Consider the following 24,104-nt stretch of genomic DNA (forward strand, 5'->3'; position numbering starts at 1 on the left):
AAAGAATGAGACATAAAAGAAGATTGGTTTAAATAGATTTGGTTTTTATACAAGGTTCACATAAAAGACTTTAAAACAACACGATAAAACTAGGTAAATGCTGTTAAAAGAATACAGTTCATTTGTCCATACCCTAAAAACAGTCCAAGAATCCCAGTGTGTTGATAAGTCCAATGTGAGTGTCCACCATTGTATATACAATCCACAGAAAGTGTAATCCAAAGTTTGCAGGTGGTGAATGGAAAGGTGAGCTCTAAAATTAGCAACTCCTTAATCCAACAGTTTGGTGACTTTTTTTGTCATGCTGCTCTCTTATACAGTTGTACTTCCTGCTTCCTGTCATGTGTCTAGTCACATGGCAGGCCAACCATCCATTTATTAAAGACACACACACACTTAAAATGTTAAGAGTAATAAAATGGCCTAAAAAACATGTAAAACACTTAACACTCTATAATACATTTAAATGATTGTAATAAATAGAGCGGTAAAACACGTCTTTCTAAAAGCCAGCATATTATATAAATAGTGAAGAAAAGGCAAAAGCTTACAGCACCTGGTATTCCCAGGCGGTCTCCCATCCAAGTACTAACCAGGCCCGACGCTGCATTGCTTCCGAGATCAGACGAGATCGGGCGGTCTCAGCGCAGTATGGCCGTAAGCGAGGGCGCTCCAAAAAGTGGGCTATTTAAAGATCAGCCTCCGTAAAAGCCAGCATATTATATAAATAGTGAAGAAAAGGCAAAAGCTTACAGCACCTGGTATTCCCAGGCGGTCTCCCATCCAGAGTTACAAGATTAAAATGGGGTCAGATTTAACTGTGAGAGATGAGTAGTGGTTAAAAGAATGAGACATAAAAGAAGATTGGTTTAAATAGATTTGGTTTATATACAAGGTTAACATAAAAGACTTTAAAACAACACGATAAAACTAGGTAAATGCTGTTAAAAGAATACAGTTCATTTGTCCATACCCTAAAAACAGTCCAAGAATCCTAGTGTGTTGATAAGTCCAATGTGAGTGTCCACCATTGTATATACAATCCACAGAAAGTGTAATCCAAAGTTTGCAGGTGGTGAATGGAAAGGTGAGCTCTAAAATTAGCAAACTCCTTAATCCAACAGTTTGGTGACTGTCCTTTGTTTGTCATGCTGCTCTCTTATACAGTTGTACTTCCTGCTTCCTGTCATGTGTCTAGTCACATGGCAGGCCAACCATCCATTTATTTAAGACACACACACACTTAAAATGTTAAGAGCAATAAAATGGCCTAAAAAAACATGTAAAACACTTAACACTCTATAATACATTTAAATGATTGTAATAAATAGAGCGGTAAAACACGTCTTTCTAAAAGCCAGCATATTATATAAATAGTGAAGAAAAGGCAAAAGCTTACAGCACCTGGTATTCCCAGGCGGTCTCCCTTCCAGAGTTACAAGATTAAAATGGGGTCAGATTTAACTGTGAGAGATGACTAGTGGTTAAAAGAATGAGACATAAAAGAAGATTGGTTTAAATAGATTTGGTTTATATACAAGGTTCACATAAAAGACTTTAAAACAACACGATAAAACTAGGTAAATGCTGTTAAAAGAATACAGTTCATTTGTCCATACCCTAAAAACAGTCCAAGAATCCCAGTGTGTTGATAAGTCCAATGTGAGTGTCCACCATTGTATATACAATCCACAGAAAGTGTAATCCAAAGTTTGCAGGTGGTGAATGGAAAGGTGAGCTCTAAAATTAGCAACTCCTTAATCCAACAGTTTGGTGACTTTTTTTGTCATGCTGCTCTCTTATACAGTTGTACTTCCTGCTTCCTGTCATGTGTCTAGTCACATGGCAGGCCAACCATCCATTTATTAAAGACACACACACACTTAAAATGTTAAGAGTAATAAAATGGCCTAAAAAACATGTAAAACACTTAACACTCTATAATACATTTAAATGATTGTAATAAATAGAGCGGTAAAACACGTCTTTCTAAAAGCCAGCATATTATATAAATAGTGAAGAAAAGGCAAAAGCTTACAGCACCTGGTATTCCCAGGCGGTCTCCCATCCAAGTACTAACCAGGCCCGACGCTGCTTTGCTTCCGAGATCAGACGAGATCGGGCGGTCTCAGCGCAGTATGGCCGTAAGCGAGGGCTGCTCCAAAAAGTGGGCTATTTAAAGATCAGCCTCCGTAAAAGCCAGCATATTATATAAATAGTGAAGAAAAGGCAAAAGCTTACAGCACCTGGTATTCCCAGGCGGTCTCCCATCCAGAGTTACAAGATTAAAATGGGGTCAGATTTAACTGTGAGAGATGACTAGTGGTTAAAAGAATGAGACATAAAAGAAGATTGGTTTAAATAGATTTGGTTTATATACAAGGTTCACATAAAAGACTTTAAAACAACACGATAAATCTAGGTAAATGCTGTTAAAAGAATACAGTTCATTTGTCCATACCCTAAAAACAGTCCAAGAATCCCAGTGTGTTGATAAGTCCAATGTGAGTGTCCACCATTGTATATACAATCCACAGAAAGTGTAATCCAAAGTTTGCAGGTGGTGAATGGAAAGGTGAGCTCTAAAATTAGCAAACTCCTTAATCCAACAGTTTGGTGACTGTCCTTTGTTTGTCATGCTGCTCTCTTATACAGTTGTACTTCCTGCTTCCTGTCATGTGTCTAGTCACATGGCAGGCCAACCATCCATTTATTTAAGACACACACACACTTAAAATGTTAAGAGCAATAAAATGGCCTAAAAAAACATGTAAAACACTTAACACTCTATAATACATTTAAATGATTGTAATAAATAGAGCGGTAAAACACGTCTTTCTAAAAGCCAGCATATTATATAAATAGTGAAGAAAAGGCAAAAGCTTACAGCACCTGGTATTCCCAGGCGGTCTCCCATCCAAGTACTAACCAGGCCCGACGCTGCTTTGCTTCTGAGATCAGACGAGATCGGGCGGTCTCAGCGCAGTATGGCCGTAAGCGAGGGCTGCTCCAAAAAGTGGGCTATTTAAAGATCAGCCTCCGTAAAAGCCAGCATATTATATAAATAGTGAAGAAAAGGCAAAAGCTTACAGCACCTGGTATTCCCAGGCGGTCTCCCATCTAAGTACTAACCAGGCCCGACGCTGCTTTGCTTCCGAGATCAGACGAGATCGGGCGCTCTCAGCGCAGTATGGCCGTAAGCGAGTACTGCTCCAAAAAGTGGGCTATTTATAGATCAGCCTCCGTAAAAGCCATCATATTATATAAATAGTGAAGAAAAGGCAAAAGCTTACAGCACCTGGTATTCCCAGGCGGTCTCCCATCCAGAGTTACAAGATTAAAATGGGGTCAGATTTAACTGTGAGAGATGACTAGTGGTTAAAAGAATGAGACATAAAAGAAGATTGGTTTAAATAGATTTGGTTTATATACAAGGTTCACATAAAAAGACTTTAAAACAACACGATAAAACTAGGTAAATGCTGTTAAAAGAATACAGTTCATTTGTCCATACCCTAAAAACAGTCCAAGAATCCCAGTGTGTTGATAAGTCCAATGTGAGTGTCCACCATTGTATATACAATCCACAGAAAGTGTAATCCAAAGTTTGCAGGTGGTGAATGGAAAGGTGAGCTCTAAAATTAGCAACTCCTTAATCCAACAGTTTGGTGACTTTTTTTGTCATGCTGCTCTCTTATACAGTTGTACTTCCTGCTTCCTGTCATGTGTCTAGTCACATGGCAGGCCAACCATCCATTTATTAAAGACACACACACACTTAAAATGTTAAGAGTAATAAAATGGCCTAAAAAACATGTAAAACACTTAACACTCTATAATACATTTAAATGATTGTAATAAATAGAGCGGTAAAACACGTCTTTCTAAAAGCCAGCATATTATATAAATAGTGAAGAAAAGGCAAAAGCTTACAGCACCTGGTATTCCCAGGCGGTCTCCCATCCAAGTACTAACCAGGCCCGACGCTGCTTTGCTTCCGAGATCAGACGAGATCGGGCGGTCTCAGCGCAGTATGGCCGTAAGCGAGGGCTGCTCCAAAAAGTGGGCTATTTAAAGATCAGCCTCCGTAAAAGCCAGCATATTATATAAATAGTGAAGAAAAGGCAAAAGCTTACAGCACCTGGTATTCCCAGGCGGTCTCCCATCCAGAGTTACAAGATTAAAATGGGGTCAGATTTAACTGTGAGAGATGAGTAGTGGTTAAAAGAATGAGACATAAAAGAAGATTGGTTTAAATAGATTTGGTTTATATACAAGGTTAACATAAAAGACTTTAAAACAACACGATAAAACTAGGTAAATGCTGTTAAAAGAATACAGTTCATTTGTCCATACCCTAAAAACAGTCCAAGAATCCTAGTGTGTTGATAAGTCCAATGTGAGTGTCCACCATTGTATATACAATCCACAGAAAGTGTAATCCAAAGTTTGCAGGTGGTGAATGGAAAGGTGAGCTCTAAAATTAGCAAACTCCTTAGTCCAACAGTTTGGTGACTGTCCTTTGTTTGTCATGCTGCTCTCTTATACAGTTGTACTTCCTGCTTCCTGTCATGTGTCTAGTCACATGGCAGGCCAACCATCCATTTATTTAAGACACACACACACTTAAAATGTTAAGAGCAATAAAATGGCCTAAAAAAACATGTAAAACACTTAACACTCTATAATACATTTAAATGATTGTAATAAATAGAGCGGTAAAACACGTCTTTCTAAAAGCCAGCATATTATATAAATAGTGAAGAAAAGGCAAAAGCTTACAGCACCTGGTATTCCCAGGCGGTCTCCCATCCAAGTACTAACCAGGCCCGACGCTGCTTTGCTTCCGAGATCAGACGAGATCGGGCGGTCTCAGCGCAGTATGGCCGTAAGCGAGGGCTGCTCCAAAAAGTGGGCTATTTAAAGATCAGCCTCCGTAAAAGCCAGCATATTATATAAATAGTGAAGAAAAGGCAAAAGCTTACAGCACCTGGTATTCCCAGGCGGTCTCCCATCCAGAGTTACAAGATTAAAATGGGGTCAGATTTAACTGTGAGAGATGAGTAGTGGTTAAAAGAATGAGACATAAAAGAAGATTGGTTTAAATAGATTTGGTTTATATACAAGGTTAACATAAAAGACTTTAAAACAACACGATAAAACTAGGTAAATGCTGTTAAAAGAATACAGTTCATTTGTCCATACCCTAAAAACAGTCCAAGAATCCTAGTGTGTTGATAAGTCAAATGTGAGTGTCCACCATTGTATATACAATCCACAAAAAGTGTAATCCAAAGTTTGCAGGTGGTGAATGGAAAGGTGAGCTCTAAAATTAGCAAACTCCTTAATCCAACAGTTTGGTGACTGTCCTTTGTTTGTCATGCTGCTCTCTTATACAGTTGTACTTCCTGCTTCCTGTCATGTGTCTAGTCACATGGCAGGCCAACCATCCATTTATTTAAGACACACACACACTTAAAATGTTAAGAGCAATAAAATGGCCTAAAAAAACATGTAAAACACTTAACACTCTATAATACATTTAAATGATTGTAATAAATAGAGCGGTAAAACACGTCTTTCTAAAAGCCAGCATATTATATAAATAGTGAAGAAAAGGCAAAAGCTTACAGCACCTGGTATTCCCAGGCGGTCTCCCATCCAGAGTTACAAGATTAAAATGGGGTCAGATTTAACTGTGAGAGATGACTAGTGGTTAAAAGAATGAGACATAAAAGAAGATTGGTTTAAATAGATTTGGTTTATATACAAGGTTCACATAAAAGACTTTAAAACAACACGATAAAACTAGGTAAATGCTGTTAAAAGAATACAGTTCATTTGTCCATACCCTAAAAACAGTCCAAGAATCCCAGTGTGTTGATAAGTCCAATGTGAGTGTCCACCATTGTATATACAATCCACAGAAAGTGTAATCCAAAGTTTGCAGGTGGTGAATGGAAAGGTGAGCTCTAAAATTAGCAAACTCCTTAATCCAACAGTTTGGTGACTGTCCTTTGTTTGTCATGCTGCTCTCTTATACAGTTGTACTTCCTGCTTCCTGTCATGTGTCTAGTCACATGGCAGGCCAACCATCCATTTATTTAAGACACACACACACTTAAAATGTTAAGAGCAATAAAATGGCCTAAAAAAACAAGTAAAACACTTAACACTCTATAATACATTTAAATGATTGTAATAAATAGAGCGGTAAAACACGTCTTTCTAAAAGCCAGCATATTATATAAATAGTGAAGAAAAGGCAAAAGCTTACAGCACCTGGTATTCCCAGGCGGTCTCCCATCCAGAGTTACAAGATTAAAATGGGGTCAGATTTAACTGTGAGAGATGACTAGTGGTTAAAAGAATGAGACATAAAAGAAGATTGGTTTAAATAGATTTGGTTTATATACAAGGTTCACATAAAAGACTTTAAAACAACACGATAAAACTAGGTAAATGCTGTTAAAAGAATACAGTTCATTTGTCCATACCCTAAAAACAGTCCAAGAATCCCAGTGTGTTGATAAGTCCAATGTGAGTGTCCACCATTGTATATACAATCCACAGAAAGTGTAATCCAAAGTTTGCAGGTGGTGAATGGAAAGGTGAGCTCTAAAATTAGCAACTCCTTAATCCAACAGTTTGGTGACTTTTTTTGTCATGCTGCTCTCTTATACAGTTGTACTTCCTGCTTCCTGTCATGTGTCTAGTCACATGGCAGGCCAACCATCCATTTATTAAAGACACACACACACACTTAAAATGTTAAGAGTAATAAAATGGCCTAAAAAACATGTAAAACACTTAACACTCTATAATACATTTAAATGATTGTAATAAATAGAGCGGTAAAACACGTCTTTCTAAAAGCCAGCATATTATATAAATAGTGAAGAAAAGGCAAAAGCTTACAGCACCTGGTATTCCCAGGCGGTCTCCCATCCAAGTACTAACCAGGCCCGACGCTGCTTTGCTTCCGAGATCAGACGAGATCGGGCGGTCTCAGCGCAGTATGGCCGTAAGCGAGTACTGCTCCAAAAAGTGGGCTATTTATAGATCAGCCTCCGTAAAAGCCATCTTATTATATAAATAGTGAAGAAAAGGCAAAAGCTTACAGCACCTGGTATTCCCAGGGGGTCTCCCATCCAAGTACTAACCAGGCCCGACGCTGCTTTGCTTCCGAGATCGGGCGCACTCAGCGCAGTATGGCCGTAAGCGAGGACTGCTCCAAAAAGTGGGTTATTTATAGATCAGCCTCCGTAAAAGCCATCATATTATATAAATAGTGAAGAAAAGGCAAAAGTTTACAGCACCTGGTATTCCCAGGCGGTCTCCCATCCAGAGTTACAACATTAAAATGGGGTCAGAATTAACTGTGAGAGATGACTAGTGGTTAAAAGAATGAGACATAAAAGAAGATTGGTTTAAATAGATTTGGTTTTTATACAAGGTTCACATAAAAGACTTTAAAACAACACGATAAAACTAGGTAAATGCTGTTAAAAGAATACAGTTCATTTGTCCATACCCTAAAAACAGTCCAAGAATCCCAGTGTGTTGATAAGTCCAATGTGAGTGTCCACCATTGTATATACAATCCACAGAAAGTGTAATCCAAAGTTTGCAGGTGGTGAATGGAAAGGTGAGCTCTAAAATTAGCAACTCCTTAATCCAACAGTTTGGTGACTTTTTTTGTCATGCTGCTCTCTTATACAGTTGTACTTCCTGCTTCCTGTCATGTGTCTAGTCACATGGCAGGCCAACCATCCATTTATTAAAGACACACACACACTTAAAATGTTAAGAGTAATAAAATGGCCTAAAAAACATGTAAAACACTTAACACTCTATAATACATTTAAATGATTGTAATAAATAGAGCGGTAAAACAAGTCTTTCTAAAAGCCAGCATATTATATAAATAGTGAAGAAAAGGCAAAAGCTTACAGCACCTGGTATTCCCAGGCGGTCTCCCATCCAAGTACTAACCAGGCCCGACGCTGCTTTGCTTCCGAGATCAGACGAGATCGGGCGGTCTCAGCGCAGTATGGCCGTAAGCGAGGGCGCTCCAAAAAGTGGGCTATTTAAAGATCAGCCTCCGTAAAAGCCAGCATATTATATAAATAGTGAAGAAAAGGCAAAAGCTTACAGCACCTGGTATTCCCAGGCGGTCTCCCATCCAGAGTTACAAGATTAAAATGGGGTCAGATTTAACTGTGAGAGATGAGTAGTGGTTAAAAGAATGAGACATAAAAGAAGATTGGTTTAAATAGATTTGGTTTATATACAAGGTTAACATAAAAGACTTTAAAACAACACGATAAAACTAGGTAAATGCTGTTAAAAGAATACAGTTCATTTGTCCATACCCTAAAAACAGTCCAAGAATCCTAGTGTGTTGATAAGTCCAATGTGAGTGTCCACCATTGTATATACAATCCACAGAAAGTGTAATCCAAAGTTTGCAGGTGGTGAATGGAAAGGTGAGCTCTAAAATTAGCAAACTCCTTAATCCAACAGTTTGGTGACTGTCCTTTGTTTGTCATGCTGCTCTCTTATACAGTTGTACTTCCTGCTTCCTGTCATGTGTCTAGTCACATGGCAGGCCAACCATCCATTTATTTAAGACACACACACACTTAAAATGTTAAGAGCAATAAAATGGCCTAAAAAAACATGTAAAACACTTAACACTCTATAATACATTTAAATGATTGTAATAAATAGAGCGGTAAAACACGTCTTTCTAAAAGCCAGCATATTATATAAATAGTGAAGAAAAGGCAAAAGCTTACAGCACCTGGTATTCCCAGGCGGTCTCCCATCCAGAGTTACAAGATTAAAATGGGGTCAGATTTAACTGTGAGAGATGACTAGTGGTTAAAAGAATGAGACATAAAAGAAGATTGGTTTAAATAGATTTGGTTTATATACAAGGTTCACATAAAAGACTTTAAAACAACACGATAAAACTAGGTAAATGCTGTTAAAAGAATACAGTTCATTTGTCCATACCCTAAAAACAGTCCAAGAATCCCAGTGTGTTGATAAGTCCAATGTGAGTGTCCACCATTGTATATACAATCCACAGAAAGTGTAATCCAAAGTTTGCAGGTGGTGAATGGAAAGGTGAGCTCTAAAATTAGCAACTCCTTAATCCAACAGTTTGGTGACTTTTTTTGTCATGCTGCTCTCTTATACAGTTGTACTTCCTGCTTCCTGTCATGTGTCTAGTCACATGGCAGGCCAACCATCCATTTATTAAAGACACACACACACACTTAAAATGTTAAGAGTAATAAAATGGCCTAAAAAACATGTAAAACACTTAACACTCTATAATACATTTAAATGATTGTAATAAATAGAGCGGTAAAACACGTCTTTCTAAAAGCCAGCATATTATATAAATAGTGAAGAAAAGGCAAAAGCTTACAGCACCTGGTATTCCCAGGCGGTCTCCCATCCAAGTACTAACCAGGCCCGACGCTGCTTTGCTTCCGAGATCAGACGAGATCGGGCGGTCTCAGCGCAGTATGGCCGTAAGCGAGTACTGCTCCAAAAAGTGGGCTATTTATAGATCAGCCTCCGTAAAAGCCATCTTATTATATAAATAGTGAAGAAAAGGCAAAAGCTTACAGCACCTGGTATTCCCAGGGGGTCTCCCATCCAAGTACTAACCAGGCCCGACGCTGCTTTGCTTCCGAGATCGGGCGCACTCAGCGCAGTATGGCCGTAAGCGAGGACTGCTCCAAAAAGTGGGTTATTTATAGATCAGCCTCCGTAAAAGCCATCATATTATATAAATAGTGAAGAAAAGGCAAAAGTTTACAGCACCTGGTATTCCCAGGCGGTCTCCCATCCAGAGTTACAACATTAAAATGGGGTCAGAATTAACTGTGAGAGATGACTAGTGGTTAAAAGAATGAGACATAAAAGAAGATTGGTTTAAATAGATTTGGTTTTTATACAAGGTTCACATAAAAGACTTTAAAACAACACGATAAAACTAGGTAAATGCTGTTAAAAGAATACAGTTCATTTGTCCATACCCTAAAAACAGTCCAAGAATCCCAGTGTGTTGATAAGTCCAATGTGAGTGTCCACCATTGTATATACAATCCACAGAAAGTGTAATCCAAAGTTTGCAGGTGGTGAATGGAAAGGTGAGCTCTAAAATTAGCAACTCCTTAATCCAACAGTTTGGTGACTTTTTTTGTCATGCTGCTCTCTTATACAGTTGTACTTCCTGCTTCCTGTCATGTGTCTAGTCACATGGCAGGCCAACCATCCATTTATTAAAGACACACACACACTTAAAATGTTAAGAGTAATAAAATGGCCTAAAAAACATGTAAAACACTTAACACTCTATAATACATTTAAATGATTGTAATAAATAGAGCGGTAAAACACGTCTTTCTAAAAGCCAGCATATTATATAAATAGTGAAGAAAAGGCAAAAGCTTACAGCACCTGGTATTCCCAGGCGGTCTCCCATCCAAGTACTAACCAGGCCCGACGCTGCTTTGCTTCCGAGATCAGACGAGATCGGGCGGTCTCAGCGCAGTATGGCCGTAAGCGAGGGCTGCTCCAAAAAGTGGGCTATTTAAAGATCAGCCTCCGTAAAAGCCAGCATATTATATAAATAGTGAAGAAAAGGCAAAAGCTTACAGCACCTGGTATTCCCAGGCGGTCTCCCATCCAGAGTTACAAGATTAAAATGGGGTCAGATTTAACTGTGAGAGATGAGTAGTGGTTAAAAGAATGAGACATAAAAGAAGATTGGTTTAAATAGATTTGGTTTATATACAAGGTTAACATAAAAGACTTTAAAACAACACGATAAAACTAGGTAAATGCTGTTAAAAGAATACAGTTCATTTGTCCATACCCTAAAAACAGTCCAAGAATCCTAGTGTGTTGATAAGTCCAATGTGAGTGTCCACCATTGTATATACAATCCACAGAAAGTGTAATCCAAAGTTTGCAGGTGGTGAATGGAAAGGTGAGCTCTAAAATTAGCAAACTCCTTAGTCCAACAGTTTGGTGACTGTCCTTTGTTTGTCATGCTGCTCTCTTATACAGTTGTACTTCCTGCTTCCTGTCATGTGTCTAGTCACATGGCAGGCCAACCATCCATTTATTTAAGACACACACACACTTAAAATGTTAAGAGCAATAAAATGGCCTAAAAAAACATGTAAAACACTTAACACTCTATAATACATTTAAATGATTGTAATAAATAGAGCGGTAAAACACGTCTTTCTAAAAGCCAGCATATTATATAAATAGTGAAGAAAAGGCAAAAGCTTACAGCACCTGGTATTCCCAGGCGGTCTCCCATCCAAGTACTAACCAGGCCCGACGCTGCTTTGCTTCCGAGATCAGACGAGATCGGGCGGTCTCAGCGCAGTATGGCCGTAAGCGAGGGCTGCTCCAAAAAGTGGGCTATTTAAAGATCAGCCTCCGTAAAAGCCAGCATATTATATAAATAGTGAAGAAAAGGCAAAAGCTTACAGCACCTGGTATTCCCAGGCGGTCTCCCATCCAGAGTTACAAGATTAAAATGGGGTCAGATTTAACTGTGAGAGATGAGTAGTGGTTAAAAGAATGAGACATAAAAGAAGATTGGTTTAAATAGATTTGGTTTATATACAAGGTTAACATAAAAGACTTTAAAACAACACGATAAAACTAGGTAAATGCTGTTAAAAGAATACAGTTCATTTGTCCATACCCTAAAAACAGTCCAAGAATCCTAGTGTGTTGATAAGTCAAATGTGAGTGTCCACCATTGTATATACAATCCACAAAAAGTGTAATCCAAAGTTTGCAGGTGGTGAATGGAAAGGTGAGCTCTAAAATTAGCAAACTCCTTAATCCAACAGTTTGGTGACTGTCCTTTGTTTGTCATGCTGCTCTCTTATACAGTTGTACTTCCTGCTTCCTGTCATGTGTCTAGTCACATGGCAGGCCAACCATCCATTTATTTAAGACACACACACACTTAAAATGTTAAGAGCAATAAAATGGCCTAAAAAAACATGTAAAACACTTAACACTCTATAATACATTTAAATGATTGTAATAAATAGAGCGGTAAAACACGTCTTTCTAAAAGCCAGCATATTATATAAATAGTGAAGAAAAGGCAAAAGCTTACAGCACCTGGTATTCCCAGGCGGTCTCCCATCCAGAGTTACAAGATTAAAATGGGGTCAGATTTAACTGTGAGAGATGACTAGTGGTTAAAAGAATGAGACATAAAAGAAGATTGGTTTAAATAGATTTGGTTTATATACAAGGTTCACATAAAAGACTTTAAAACAACACGATAAAACTAGGTAAATGCTGTTAAAAGAATACAGTTCATTTGTCCATACCCTAAAAACAGTCCAAGAATCCCAGTGTGTTGATAAGTCCAATGTGAGTGTCCACCATTGTATATACAATCCACAGAAAGTGTAATCCAAAGTTTGCAGGTGGTGAATGGAAAGGTGAGCTCTAAAATTAGCAAACTCCTTAATCCAACAGTTTGGTGACTGTCCTTTGTTTGTCATGCTGCTCTCTTATACAGTTGTACTTCCTGCTTCCTGTCATGTGTCTAGTCACATGGCAGGCCAACCATCCATTTATTTAAGACACACACACACTTAAAATGTTAAGAGCAATAAAATGGCCTAAAAAAACAAGTAAAACACTTAACACTCTATAATACATTTAAATGATTGTAATAAATAGAGCGGTAAAACACGTCTTTCTAAAAGCCAGCATATTATATAAATAGTGAAGAAAAGGCAAAAGCTTACAGCACCTGGTATTCCCAGGCGGTCTCCCATCCAGAGTTACAAGATTAAAATGGGGTCAGATTTAACTGTGAGAGATGACTAGTGGTTAAAAGAATGAGACATAAAAGAAGATTGGTTTAAATAGATTTGGTTTATATACAAGGTTCACATAAAAGACTTTAAAACAACACGATAAAACTAGGTAAATGCTGTTAAAAGAATACAGTTCATTTGTCCATACCCTAAAAACAGTCCAAGAATCCCAGTGTGTTGATAAGTCCAATGTGAGTGTCCACCATTGTATATACAATCCACAGAAAGTGTAATCCAAAGTTTGCAGGTGGTGAATGGAAAGGTGAGCTCTAAAATTAGCAACTCCTTAATCCAACAGTTTGGTGACTTTTTTTGTCATGCTGCTCTCTTATACAGTTGTACTTCCTGCTTCCTGTCATGTGTCTAGTCACATGGCAGGCCAACCATCCATTTATTAAAGACACACACACACACTTAAAATGTTAAGAGTAATAAAATGGTCTAAAAAACATGTAAAACACTTAACACTCTATAATACATTTAAATGATTGTAATAAATAGAGCGGTAAAACACGTCTTTCTAAAAGCCAGCATATTATATAAATAGTGAAGAAAAGGCAAAAGCTTACAGCACCTGGTATTCCCAGGCGGTCTCCCATCCAAGTACTAACCAGGCCCGACGCTGCTTTGCTTCCGAGATCAGACGAGATCGGGCGGTCTCAGCGCAGTATGGCCGTAAGCGAGTACTGCTCCAAAAAGTGGGTTATTTATAGATCAGCCTCCGTAAAAGCCATCATATTATATAAATAGTGAAGAAAAGGCAAAAGTTTACAGCACCTGGTATTCCCAGGCGGTCTCCCATCCAGAGTTACAACATTAAAATGGGGTCAGAATTAACTGTGAGAGATGACTAGTGGTTAAAAGAATGAGACATAAAAGAAGATTGGTTTAAATAGATTTGGTTTTTATACAAGGTTCACATAAAAGACTTTAAAACAACACGATAAAACTAGGTAAATGCTGTTAAAAGAATACAGTTCATTTGTCCATACCCTAAAAACAGTCCAAGAATCCCAGTGTGTTGATAAGTCCAATGTGAGTGTCCACCATTGTATATACAATCCACAGAAAGTGTAATCCAAAGTTTGCAGGTGGTGAATGGAAAGGTGAGCTCTAAAATTAGCAACTCCTTAATCCAACAGTTTGGTGACTTTTTTGTCATGCTGCTCTCTTATACAGTTGTACTTCCTGCTTCCTGTCATGTGTCTAGTCACATGGCAGGCCAACCATCCATTTATTAAAGACACACACACACTTAAAATGTTAAGAGTAATAAAATGGCCTAAAAAACATGTAAAACACTTAACACTCTATAATACATTTAAATGATTGTAATAAATAGAGCGATAAAACAAGTCTTTCTAAAAGCCAGCATATTATATAAATAGTGAAGAAAAGGCAAAAGCTTACAGCACCTGGTATTCCCAGGCGGTCTCCCATCCAAGTACTAACCAGGCCCGACGCTGCTTTGCTTCCGAGATCAGACGAGATCGGGCGGTCTCAGCGCAGTATGGCCGTAAGCGAGGGCGCTCCAAAAAGTGGGCTATTTAAAGATCAGCCTCCGTAAAAGCCAGCATATTATATAAATAGTGAAGAAAAGGCAAAAGCTTACAGCACCTGGTATTCCCAGGCGGTCTCCCATCCAGAGTTACAAGATTAAAATGGGGTCAGATTTAACTGTGAGAGATGAGTAGTGGTTAAAAGAATGAGACATAAAAGAAGATTGGTTTAAATAGATTTGGTTTATATACAAGGTTAACATAAAAGACTTTAAAACAACACGATAAAACTAGGTAAATGCTGTTAAAAGAATACAGTTCATTTGTCCATACCCTAAAAACAGTCCAAGAATCCTAGTGTGTTGATAAGTCCAATGTGAGTGTCCACCATTGTATATACAATCCACAGAAAGTGTAATCCAAAGTTTGCAGGTGGTGAATGGAAAGGTGAGCTCTAAAATTAGCAAACTCCTTAATCCAACAGTTTGGTGACTGTCCTTTGTTTGTCATGCTGCTCTCTTATACAGTTGTACTTCCTGCTTCCTGTCATGTGTCTAGTCACATGGCAGGCCAACCATCCATTTATTTAAGACACACACACACTTAAAATGTTAAGAGCAATAAAATGGCCTAAAAAAACATGTAAAACACTTAACACTCTATAATACATTTAAATGATTGTAATAAATAGAGCGGTAAAACACGTCTTTCTAAAAGCCAGCATATTATATAAATAGTGAAGAAAAGGCAAAAGCTTACAGCACCTGGTATTCACAGGCGGTCTCCCATCCAGAGTTACAAGATTAAAATGGGGTCAGATTTAACTGTGAGAGATGACTAGTGGTTAAAAGAATGAGACATAAAAGAAGATTGGTTTAAATAGATTTGGTTTATATACAAGGTTCACATAAAAGACTTTAAAACAACACGATAAAACTAGGTAAATGCTGTTAAAAGAATACAGTTCATTTGTCCATACCCTAAAAACAGTCCAAGAATCCCAGTGTGTTGATAAGTCCAATGTGAGTGTCCACCATTGTATATACAATCCACAGAAAGTGTAATCCAAAGTTTGCAGGTGGTGAATGGAAAGGTGAGCTCTAAAATTAGCAACTCCTTAATCCAACAGTTTGGTGACTTTTTTTGTCATGCTGCTCTCTTATACAGTTGTACTTCCTGCTTCCTGTCATGTGTCTAGTCACATGGCAGGCCAACCATCCATTTATTAAAGACACACACACACTTAAAATGTTAAGAGTAATAAAATGGCCTAAAAAACATGTAAAACACTTAACACTCTATAATACATTTAAATGATTGTAATAAATAGAGCGGTAAAACAAGTCTTTCTAAAAGCCAGCATATTATATAAATAGTGAAGAAAAGGCAAAAGCTTACAGCACCTGGTATTCCCAGGCGGTCTCCCATCCAAGTACTAACCAGGCCCGACGCTGCTTTGCTTCCGAGATCAGACGAGATCGGGCGGTCTCAGCGCAGTATGGCCGTAAGCGAGGGCGCTCCAAAAAGTGGGCTATTTAAAGATCAGCCTCCGTAAAAGCCAGCATATTATATAAATAGTGAAGAAAAGGCAAAAGCTTACAGCACCTGGTATTCCCAGGCGGTCTCCCATCCAGAGTTACAAGATTAAAATGGGGTCAGATTTAACTGTGAGAGATGAGTAGTGGTTAAAAGAATGAGACATAAAAGAAGATTGGTTTAAATAGATTTGGTTTATATACAAGGTTAACATAAAAGACTTTAAAACAACACGATAAAACTAGGTAAATGCTGTTAAAAGAATACAGTTCATTTGTCCATACCCTAAAAACAGTCCAAGAATCCTAGTGTGTTGATAAGTCCAATGTGAGTGTCCACCATTGTATATACAATCCACAGAAAGTGTAATCCAAAGTTTGCAGGTGGTGAATGGAAAGGTGAGCTCTAAAATTAGCAAACTCCTTAATCCAACAGTTTGGTGACTGTCCTTTGTTTGTCATGCTGCTCTCTTATACAGTTGTACTTCCTGCTTCCTGTCATGTGTCTAGTCACATGGCAGGCCAACCATCCATTTATTTAAGACACACACACACTTAAAATGTTAAGAGCAATAAAATGGCCTAAAAAAACATGTAAAACACTTAACACTCTATAATACATTTAAATGATTGTAATAAATAGAGCGGTAAAACACGTCTTTCTAAAAGCCAGCATATTATATAAATAGTGAAGAAAAGGCAAAAGCTTACAGCACCTGGTATTCCCAGGCGGTCTCCCATCCAGAGTTACAAGATTAAAATGGGGTCAGATTTAACTGTGAGAGATGACTAGTGGTTAAAAGAATGAGACATAAAAGAAGATTGGTTTAAATAGATTTGGTTTATATACAAGGTTCACATAAAAGACTTTAAAACAACACGATAAAACTAGGTAAATGCTGTTAAAAGAATACAGTTCATTTGTCCATACCCTAAAAACAGTCCAAGAATCCCAGTGTGTTGATAAGTCCAATGTGAGTGTCCACCATTGTATATACAATCCACAGAAAGTGTAATCCAAAGTTTGCAGGTGGTGAATGGAAAGGTGAGCTCTAAAATTAGCAACTCCTTAATCCAACAGTTTGGTGACTTTTTTTGTCATGCTGCTCTCTTATACAGTTGTACTTCCTGCTTCCTGTCATGTGTCTAGTCACATGGCAGGCCAACCATCCATTTATTAAAGACACACACACACACTTAAAATGTTAAGAGTAATAAAATGGCCTAAAAAACATGTAAAACACTTAACACTCTATAATACATTTAAATGATTGTAATAAATAGAGCGGTAAAACACGTCTTTCTAAAAGCCAGCATATTATATAAATAGTGAAGAAAAGGCAAAAGCTTACAGCACCTGGTATTCCCAGGCGGTCTCCCATCCAAGTACTAACCAGGCCCGACGCTGCTTTGCTTCCGAGATCAGACGAGATCGGGCGGTCTCAGCGCAGTATGGCCGTAAGCGAGTACTGCTCCAAAAAGTGGGCTATTTATAGATCAGCCTCCGTAAAAGCCATCTTATTATATAAATAGTGAAGAAAAGGCAAAAGCTTACAGCACCTGGTATTCCCAGGGGGTCTCCCATCCAAGTACTAACCAGGCCCGACGCTGCTTTGCTTCCGAGATCGGGCGCACTCTTTTTTTTTTTTTTTTTTTTTTTTTTTTTTTTTTTTTTATTATCAAAATATCAAAAATAATTCAATACAATTCAGACCACAACAGAGTATCACAGCCTTCAAAATATGACTTAAATACAAGGCCCGTCAATCACTCTATTCCATTACAAACACTCCATCATTAAAAGTTAAAACTCAACCCTCCTTTGTCATCCACACATATAAGTCTACATCCATTAATGAAAGTGTTTTCAAAAACATCTTTGCTCAGATATTTCCACATTAGATGAAGAGTCTTTCTCAACACAGTCTTGAACATCTCAATAACATCAACTGTTTTCTCTTCAAAATATGCTAAATTCCTCCTCGCCCATATCGAATACCTTGCATGACTTAAAATAAAATTACACAAGTTAACTTTCATGTCCTTATGGTTTGTACTTTCACCAAATAAAAATAATTTTTTCCATTCATTTCCTATTACATCCTTTCTCCAATCATCCTTGATCAATTTTTTCAATTTTTCATGAAACACTTCAAGCCCTTTACATTCAAAAAATACATGCATCAGAGTTTCTGGATCAGTCTTACATACATCACATTCTCTATTCACGTTTTTATTAATTTGATGAATTACCACCTTCGTATATATTCTATTATGTCTCAATTTAAAATCCAAATTTTCACAATCCAATCCATTATACTTCACACTTAAGTTCTTCCATATTGTCTTTACATTAAATCCTGGAAACAGTTTTGGCCACACAGCTTCCGATGCAGGCAATTTGACTTCCCTTTTCACAAATATTTTATACATCATTTTTGTAGTTACATCAGTCAAATATTTCTTTTCACCATCTTTGACAATAAACATTTCTGGCATTCCCCAATTCCCTGGTTTAGCGGTGTCTCTCTCAATCATTTCTACCCAACTTCTGGGCAAACTTGTTTTAATATTTTCACATACAGAGTCCACCTTTGATTTTTCAATTTCATCATCCCATACCACCACATAATCATAAATGGCTCTATTTGGTAAAAAACCTTTCACATATTCATAAGCCACATCCTTTACTTGTCTTACTCCCGCTTTCATGTACAATCTATTATATAACATTTTCCCTTTCAACCGTATCTTTGGATTCAAAAATATTGGCTGCTTGTGTATTTGATTTATATTTTCACACTCATATCCCACATCTACTAAAAATTCAGCCCATGCACTAAAAACTTCTTGATAAAATATAGGTATATTTTCAAACATTGGCTTCTTTAAGGCCATAAATATCCCTTCTTCCCCACATTCACCACATTTATCCAAATAATCCCTCATATAACCTTTCCATCCATAATCCGCTTTATCGCATACATACTTCTTTATTGTTTTCACTCTTATAGCCTTTCTTTTTACATCTAAGTCTATCAGCTTCAATCCACCCTCCTTGTAATCTGCTATTAATGTTTTGGTTGATATTTTCACTCCTTTCCCTCCCCACAAAAATATGTTCACAACCTCCCTTACTGCATTCAACACCCAATCAGGTAAGTCAATTACTCCCATCACATAATTACATTTAGTAAGCAATAGCGAGTTAACTACTACTACCCTACCTCTTAATCTTAAATCTCTTAATCGCCAAAACTGTAAAACTTGTTTAATTTTATTTAAAAACCCAGTCCATGTGACATCTCTCGCCTCTTTTACATTTACTCCTATATTCACTCCCAAAATCTTCATATATTCCTTTGTTATTTTAAAAGGGATACCTTGTCCTTCTATATCTACACCACCTACTCCCATTATTTCTGACTTATCAATATTTATTTTTGCACCTGATGCTTTCCCGTATGTTTCCATATGTTTCATTATCCTATTTATACTTGCTATATCCTTAACTGTAAATGTTGTATCATCTGCATACTGATGAATTATGCTTATTCCCCCATATGGAACTTGGATTCCTCTTATTTCCTTATCTCTTTTTACCAGTGTTGCCAACGGTTCAGCTGTTATTGAATACAACAACGCCGACAGTGGACATCCCTGCCTGACCGACCTCTCCAAAGGAAAGGAATCTGTTAAAACTCCATTAATCTTCACACAACTTTTTGAATTACTATATACTAGATTTATCCATCTCAAAATCCTCTCCCCAAAACCAAATCTTCTCATTACTTGTTCTATAAAACTGTGCTCTACCCTGTCAAAAGCCTTATTTAGATCCATACATAAAATCAGCCCCCCTTCCCCATCCTTTCCCATCCTATCCACTACATCTCTTATTGTGCATACTGTATCTGTGATATCCCTACCCGGTATGCTATACGCTTGACTTGGAGATACTATACTTCCCACTACCTCTTTTATTCTGTTAGCTAATACTTTTGTCAGTATTTTATAATCTGTATTTAAAAGACTCAACGGCCTGTAATTTTCCAACTTAAGCCGACTGCCTTTATTTTTATACAAGATAGTGATTACTCCTAAACCCATTGTTTGTGGCACCTCCCCTCTCTCTTCCATACTTTTATATAACTTCCATAAAATAGGCGCTAAAATCTCTATGAATGTCTTATAAAACTCATGAGTTAACCCATCCGATCCTGGACTTTTATTTGGTTTTGTTTGTCTTATTGCTTCTTTTATTTCTTCAATACTTATTTCTCTATCACACATATTTTTTTCACCCTCTTTTAACTTAGCACTTAACGTTTCTAGAACCTCATCTACACACTCTTGTTTTACACCTTCTTTCTTAAACAATCTCTCATAAAACGCTTCTACTACTCCTATTATTTCCACATAATCAGTTACCTTTACACCTTTTTCATTTTCCAGTTCCATAATATGATTTCTCTTCTGCTTTCTTTTCTCTAAATTCAGAAAGAACTTTGTGCTTCTTTCTCCTTCCACCACATACTGTGCTCTACTCCTTACTTTTGCACCCTCACTTTTTTCTCTTTCATATTCATCTATTTCTTCTTTTATCTGACAAAAACTATCTTTCCCGTACTCAGGATTGCTATCTATTTTTTCTGCCTCTTTCTCCATTGCCTTTTTCATTGCCTCTAGTTTACTTTTTCTCATAAAATCCCTTTGTTTTGAGTACCTAATACTTCTTTTTTTAATTTTTTCTTTCATTCTTTCCCACCACTCACAAACATTTTCATCAAACAATAGATTTTCCATTTCATAACTTATACATTTCCTGATATTTTCCTTGTAAGCCTCTTCCAATAATATAGATGAATTCAAACACCACCCTCCCCCTCCTCTTTCTCCCATATCTGTACCTATCTTTACTTTCATAGAAGCATGATCGCTTATCCCTAAAAAACTGTATTTCATACTTTTAACATAATTTAATATTTCCCTTTTAATTAAACATAAATCTATCCTACTTTGTTTTAAACTTCCCATTACCATTTGCCTTCTAGAGAACTCCCTCTTATATGGGTTTTCTTCTCTCCAAACGTCAACCATATCATCGCTTTGCATCCACTCGTTTAAATATTTCCTAGACACATCCGATTTGAAATTCGCACAGCTTGAAGCATCTAATCTTGTGCACCACACATTGAAATCTCCAACCACTATACATTTCCCTTTACATAATGGTTTCATTTCTTTAAAAACTTCCTTTCTTTCAGTTTCCACATTAGGTGCATAGATATTTATCAACCTATACAATACATTACAAAACATAAATTCTATAACTAACAATCTTCCTTTATCATCTTTATATATTTGCTTTACACAGTTCACTCTTTCCCTTTTTATCAAAATCGCCACACCACATGCTCTTTGATTGCCATGATTAACAATAATATCCTCTTCCCATAGTTTTTTTATGTTTTCCATAATATCCTCTGACCAATGCGTCTCTTGTAAACAAATAATATCTGCTTTCATTAATCCAATCACCTTCTTAACCTTATTTATTTCTCTTAATCCATTCCCATTTAAGCAAGCAATGTCCATTATGCCCCACATAGCGTATATTGCAATTAAAAGAAATCTATGGTTCATTTAAATAAAACCAAAATCTTACTTTTTCCCACTGTGCTCTTCTGTTCCTTTCATCTTTCTTTTCCTCTGCGTGTTCCTCTCCTCACATGTGTCCATTTCCTCCCCTACATTTGTTCCAGAAGTCTCTAACACCACATTCTCTCCTCCTTCTCCGTCGAGCTTCTCCTTCATTCTCCTCAGCTCCTGGAGTTTCGTACCTTGATTTTTGGCATTACCTCCTTCTTGCGTTTCATGACCACTTTCAGTTGTCTCTGCTTCTCCTTCGTCAGATCTCAGTCCCTTCGAAGTTTTCATATATCCAGCCTCTGAACTTGTCTCTTTATGCAGCTCTAATTTCCCACCTTTCTTTTCTTCTTTCTCCTTCCTCTGAAACTGCCCTGAGGCCACCTTCTCTTGAACGATCTCCCTCCCAGTTACTCTGTGATCTACCGTTTCATCTTTTCTGCTCCAGGTGTCCCTCCCCATCTCCTCCACAGCCACTGATTCTTCCTCCTCCTCATCCACCTCATACAGATCCGACAGCTCCTCTTCTCTTTCCCCTTCTTCCATCTCCCCCGGGGTTTCACACACACATAAACCAGTTCTCATCTTGCACATATTACAGATGCCTTCATTGCATTCTCGTACATAATGTCCTTGTTTGCTACACCTAAAGCACTTAAAGCTCGGACAGTCTCTCACTACATGCCCCGGTTGAATGCACAAACGACACACTTTTACCTGTCTGTCATGTATTACTCGGAAGTGCTCCACTCCCCCCACTGTCTCAAACTTTGTAGAATACGGCAATGATTTGACAGTGTCCGTGAATTTGACTTTCAGAAATCTTGTTCCGTCCGCGATGTCAGTTCCTGGCCACATTCTCCTTTTGATACTTGAAGCCGCAGTCACTCCCCATTCCATCAGCTTTCGCAATATCTCTTCATCCAGGATATAGGTAGGCAGGCCCAGGAATGAAACCACCATCTCATTGCTACTTATTTCTTTCGCCATGATTCTACTGTTTTTTATTTTCAGTCCATCCAATATTTTCTCCTTTCCTCTCTCCTCCTCCATTGTCAGCTCATATTCTCGTGGTGTTTTATATCTGCATCCGATCACCACTCCACACTCCTCTCTTACTTTCTTCAACATTTCCTTCATGGTAATTCTGTCTTCACCTTCTATCACCACAAATACGGTTAGCCTCTTCTCATAATTCCTCCTACTTTGTTCACCTTCGTCCTCCTTCTCTCTCACATTCCTCTTGTCCAATCCTCTTTCCTTCTCCATGTTCTCCATCTGCATCTCCCACCTTCTCAGAACTATAAGTATTTATCCCCAAACAGCAAAAGCTGCTTGGGGATTAAATAACTTTGTCAAAAGAAAATTCCTTGCTTGTTTGAAGTTGTTTTCCAGTAATCACAGATTCCCAGCTCTTCCAAACAATCAGTCTCCACCTGTGCTCTTCACTGACTCACTCACTTCCTGAATTCCACAAGGGGGCGCTCAGGGTGGTATGGCCGTAAGCGAGGACTGCTCCAAAAAGTGGGTTATTTATAGATCAGCCTCCGTAAAAGCCATCATATTATATAAATAGTGAAGAAAAGGCAAAAGTTTACAGCACCTGGTATTCCCAGGCGGTCTCCCATCCAGAGTTACAACATTAAAATGGGGTCAGAATTAACTGTGAGAGATGACTAGTGGTTAAAAGAATGAGACATAAAAGAAGATTGGTTTAAATAGATTTGGTTTTTATACAAGGTTCACATAAAAGACTTTAAAACAACACGATAAAACTAGGTAAATGCTGTTAAAAGAATACAGTTCATTTGTCCATACCCTAAAAACAGTCCAAGAATCCCAGTGTGTTGATAAGTCCAATGTGAGTGTCCACCATTGTATATACAATCCACAGAAAGTGTAATCCAAAGTTTGCAGGTGGTGAATGGAAAGGTGAGCTCTAAAATTAGCAACTCCTTAATCCAACAGTTTGGTGACTTTTTTTGTCATGCTGCTCTCTTATACAGTTGTACTTCCTGCTTCCTGTCATGTGTCTAGTCACATGGCAGGCCAACCATCCATTTATTAAAGACACACACACACTTAAAATGTTAAGAGTAATAAAATGGCCTAAAAAACATGTAAAACACTTAACACTCTATAATACATTTAAATGATTGTAATAAATAGAGCGGTAAAACAAGTCTTTCTAAAAGCCAGCATATTATATAAATAGTGAAGAAAAGGCAAAAGCTTACAGCACCTGGTATTCCCAGGCGGTCTCCCATCCAAGTACTAACCAGGCCCGACGCTGCATTGCTTCCGAGATCAGACGAGATCGGGCGGTCTCAGCGCAGTATGGCCGTAAGCGAGGGCGCTCCAAAAAGTGGGCTATTTAAAGATCAGCCTCCGTAAAAGCCAGCATATTATATAAATAGTGAAGAAAAGGCAAAAGCTTACAGCACCTGGTATTCCCAGGCGGTCTCCCATCCAGAGTTACAAGATTAAAATGGGGTCAGATTTAACTGTGAGAGATGAGTAGTGGTTAA

The 24,104-nt window shown here is 37.8% G+C and overlaps 16 non-coding genes and 2 pseudogenes across 16 annotated transcripts; all 18 read right to left on the reverse strand.

Moving 5' to 3' along the window:
* Positions 1–544: 544 nt before the first annotated feature.
* LOC141310383 (5S ribosomal RNA) lies at positions 545–663 on the reverse strand. The gene has a single exon (XR_012347927.1). It is a non-coding gene; the product is annotated as a 5S ribosomal RNA (ribosomal RNA).
* A 1,368-nt stretch (positions 664–2,031) lies between these two features.
* LOC141310072 (5S ribosomal RNA) lies at positions 2,032–2,150 on the reverse strand. The gene has a single exon (XR_012347618.1). It is a non-coding gene; the product is annotated as a 5S ribosomal RNA (ribosomal RNA).
* A 730-nt stretch (positions 2,151–2,880) lies between these two features.
* On the reverse strand, positions 2,881–2,999 carry LOC141310363 (5S ribosomal RNA). Its single transcript, XR_012347907.1, has one exon. It is a non-coding gene; the product is annotated as a 5S ribosomal RNA (ribosomal RNA).
* Positions 3,000–3,083: 84 nt separating this feature from the next.
* Positions 3,084–3,202, reverse strand: LOC141309878 (5S ribosomal RNA). Its single transcript, XR_012347426.1, has one exon. It is a non-coding gene; the product is annotated as a 5S ribosomal RNA (ribosomal RNA).
* Positions 3,203–3,926: 724 nt separating this feature from the next.
* Positions 3,927–4,045, reverse strand: LOC141310074 (5S ribosomal RNA). Its single transcript, XR_012347620.1, has one exon. It is a non-coding gene; the product is annotated as a 5S ribosomal RNA (ribosomal RNA).
* A 730-nt stretch (positions 4,046–4,775) lies between these two features.
* Positions 4,776–4,894, reverse strand: LOC141310075 (5S ribosomal RNA). The gene has a single exon (XR_012347621.1). It is a non-coding gene; the product is annotated as a 5S ribosomal RNA (ribosomal RNA).
* A 2,017-nt stretch (positions 4,895–6,911) lies between these two features.
* LOC141310076 (5S ribosomal RNA) lies at positions 6,912–7,030 on the reverse strand. The gene has a single exon (XR_012347623.1). It is a non-coding gene; the product is annotated as a 5S ribosomal RNA (ribosomal RNA).
* An 84-nt stretch (positions 7,031–7,114) lies between these two features.
* LOC141310464 (5S ribosomal RNA) lies at positions 7,115–7,223 on the reverse strand (annotated as a pseudogene).
* Positions 7,224–7,946: 723 nt separating this feature from the next.
* LOC141310077 (5S ribosomal RNA) lies at positions 7,947–8,065 on the reverse strand. Its single transcript, XR_012347624.1, has one exon. It is a non-coding gene; the product is annotated as a 5S ribosomal RNA (ribosomal RNA).
* A 1,370-nt stretch (positions 8,066–9,435) lies between these two features.
* Positions 9,436–9,554, reverse strand: LOC141310078 (5S ribosomal RNA). Its single transcript, XR_012347625.1, has one exon. It is a non-coding gene; the product is annotated as a 5S ribosomal RNA (ribosomal RNA).
* Positions 9,555–9,638: 84 nt separating this feature from the next.
* Positions 9,639–9,747, reverse strand: LOC141310465 (5S ribosomal RNA; annotated as a pseudogene).
* Positions 9,748–10,470: 723 nt separating this feature from the next.
* Positions 10,471–10,589, reverse strand: LOC141310079 (5S ribosomal RNA). The gene has a single exon (XR_012347626.1). It is a non-coding gene; the product is annotated as a 5S ribosomal RNA (ribosomal RNA).
* Positions 10,590–11,319: 730 nt separating this feature from the next.
* LOC141310080 (5S ribosomal RNA) lies at positions 11,320–11,438 on the reverse strand. The gene has a single exon (XR_012347627.1). It is a non-coding gene; the product is annotated as a 5S ribosomal RNA (ribosomal RNA).
* Positions 11,439–13,455: 2,017 nt separating this feature from the next.
* Positions 13,456–13,574, reverse strand: LOC141310082 (5S ribosomal RNA). The gene has a single exon (XR_012347628.1). It is a non-coding gene; the product is annotated as a 5S ribosomal RNA (ribosomal RNA).
* A 722-nt stretch (positions 13,575–14,296) lies between these two features.
* Positions 14,297–14,415, reverse strand: LOC141310083 (5S ribosomal RNA). Its single transcript, XR_012347629.1, has one exon. It is a non-coding gene; the product is annotated as a 5S ribosomal RNA (ribosomal RNA).
* A 1,368-nt stretch (positions 14,416–15,783) lies between these two features.
* LOC141310084 (5S ribosomal RNA) lies at positions 15,784–15,902 on the reverse strand. The gene has a single exon (XR_012347630.1). It is a non-coding gene; the product is annotated as a 5S ribosomal RNA (ribosomal RNA).
* Positions 15,903–17,272: 1,370 nt separating this feature from the next.
* LOC141310086 (5S ribosomal RNA) lies at positions 17,273–17,391 on the reverse strand. The gene has a single exon (XR_012347632.1). It is a non-coding gene; the product is annotated as a 5S ribosomal RNA (ribosomal RNA).
* A 6,415-nt stretch (positions 17,392–23,806) lies between these two features.
* LOC141310384 (5S ribosomal RNA) lies at positions 23,807–23,925 on the reverse strand. Its single transcript, XR_012347928.1, has one exon. It is a non-coding gene; the product is annotated as a 5S ribosomal RNA (ribosomal RNA).
* Positions 23,926–24,104: the final 179 nt, after the last annotated feature.

The sequence above is a fragment of the Garra rufa genome, unplaced genomic scaffold (assembly GCF_049309525.1).
Source record: "Garra rufa unplaced genomic scaffold, GarRuf1.0 hap1_unplaced_003, whole genome shotgun sequence".
Lineage (NCBI taxonomy): Eukaryota > Metazoa > Chordata > Actinopteri > Cypriniformes > Cyprinidae > Garra > Garra rufa.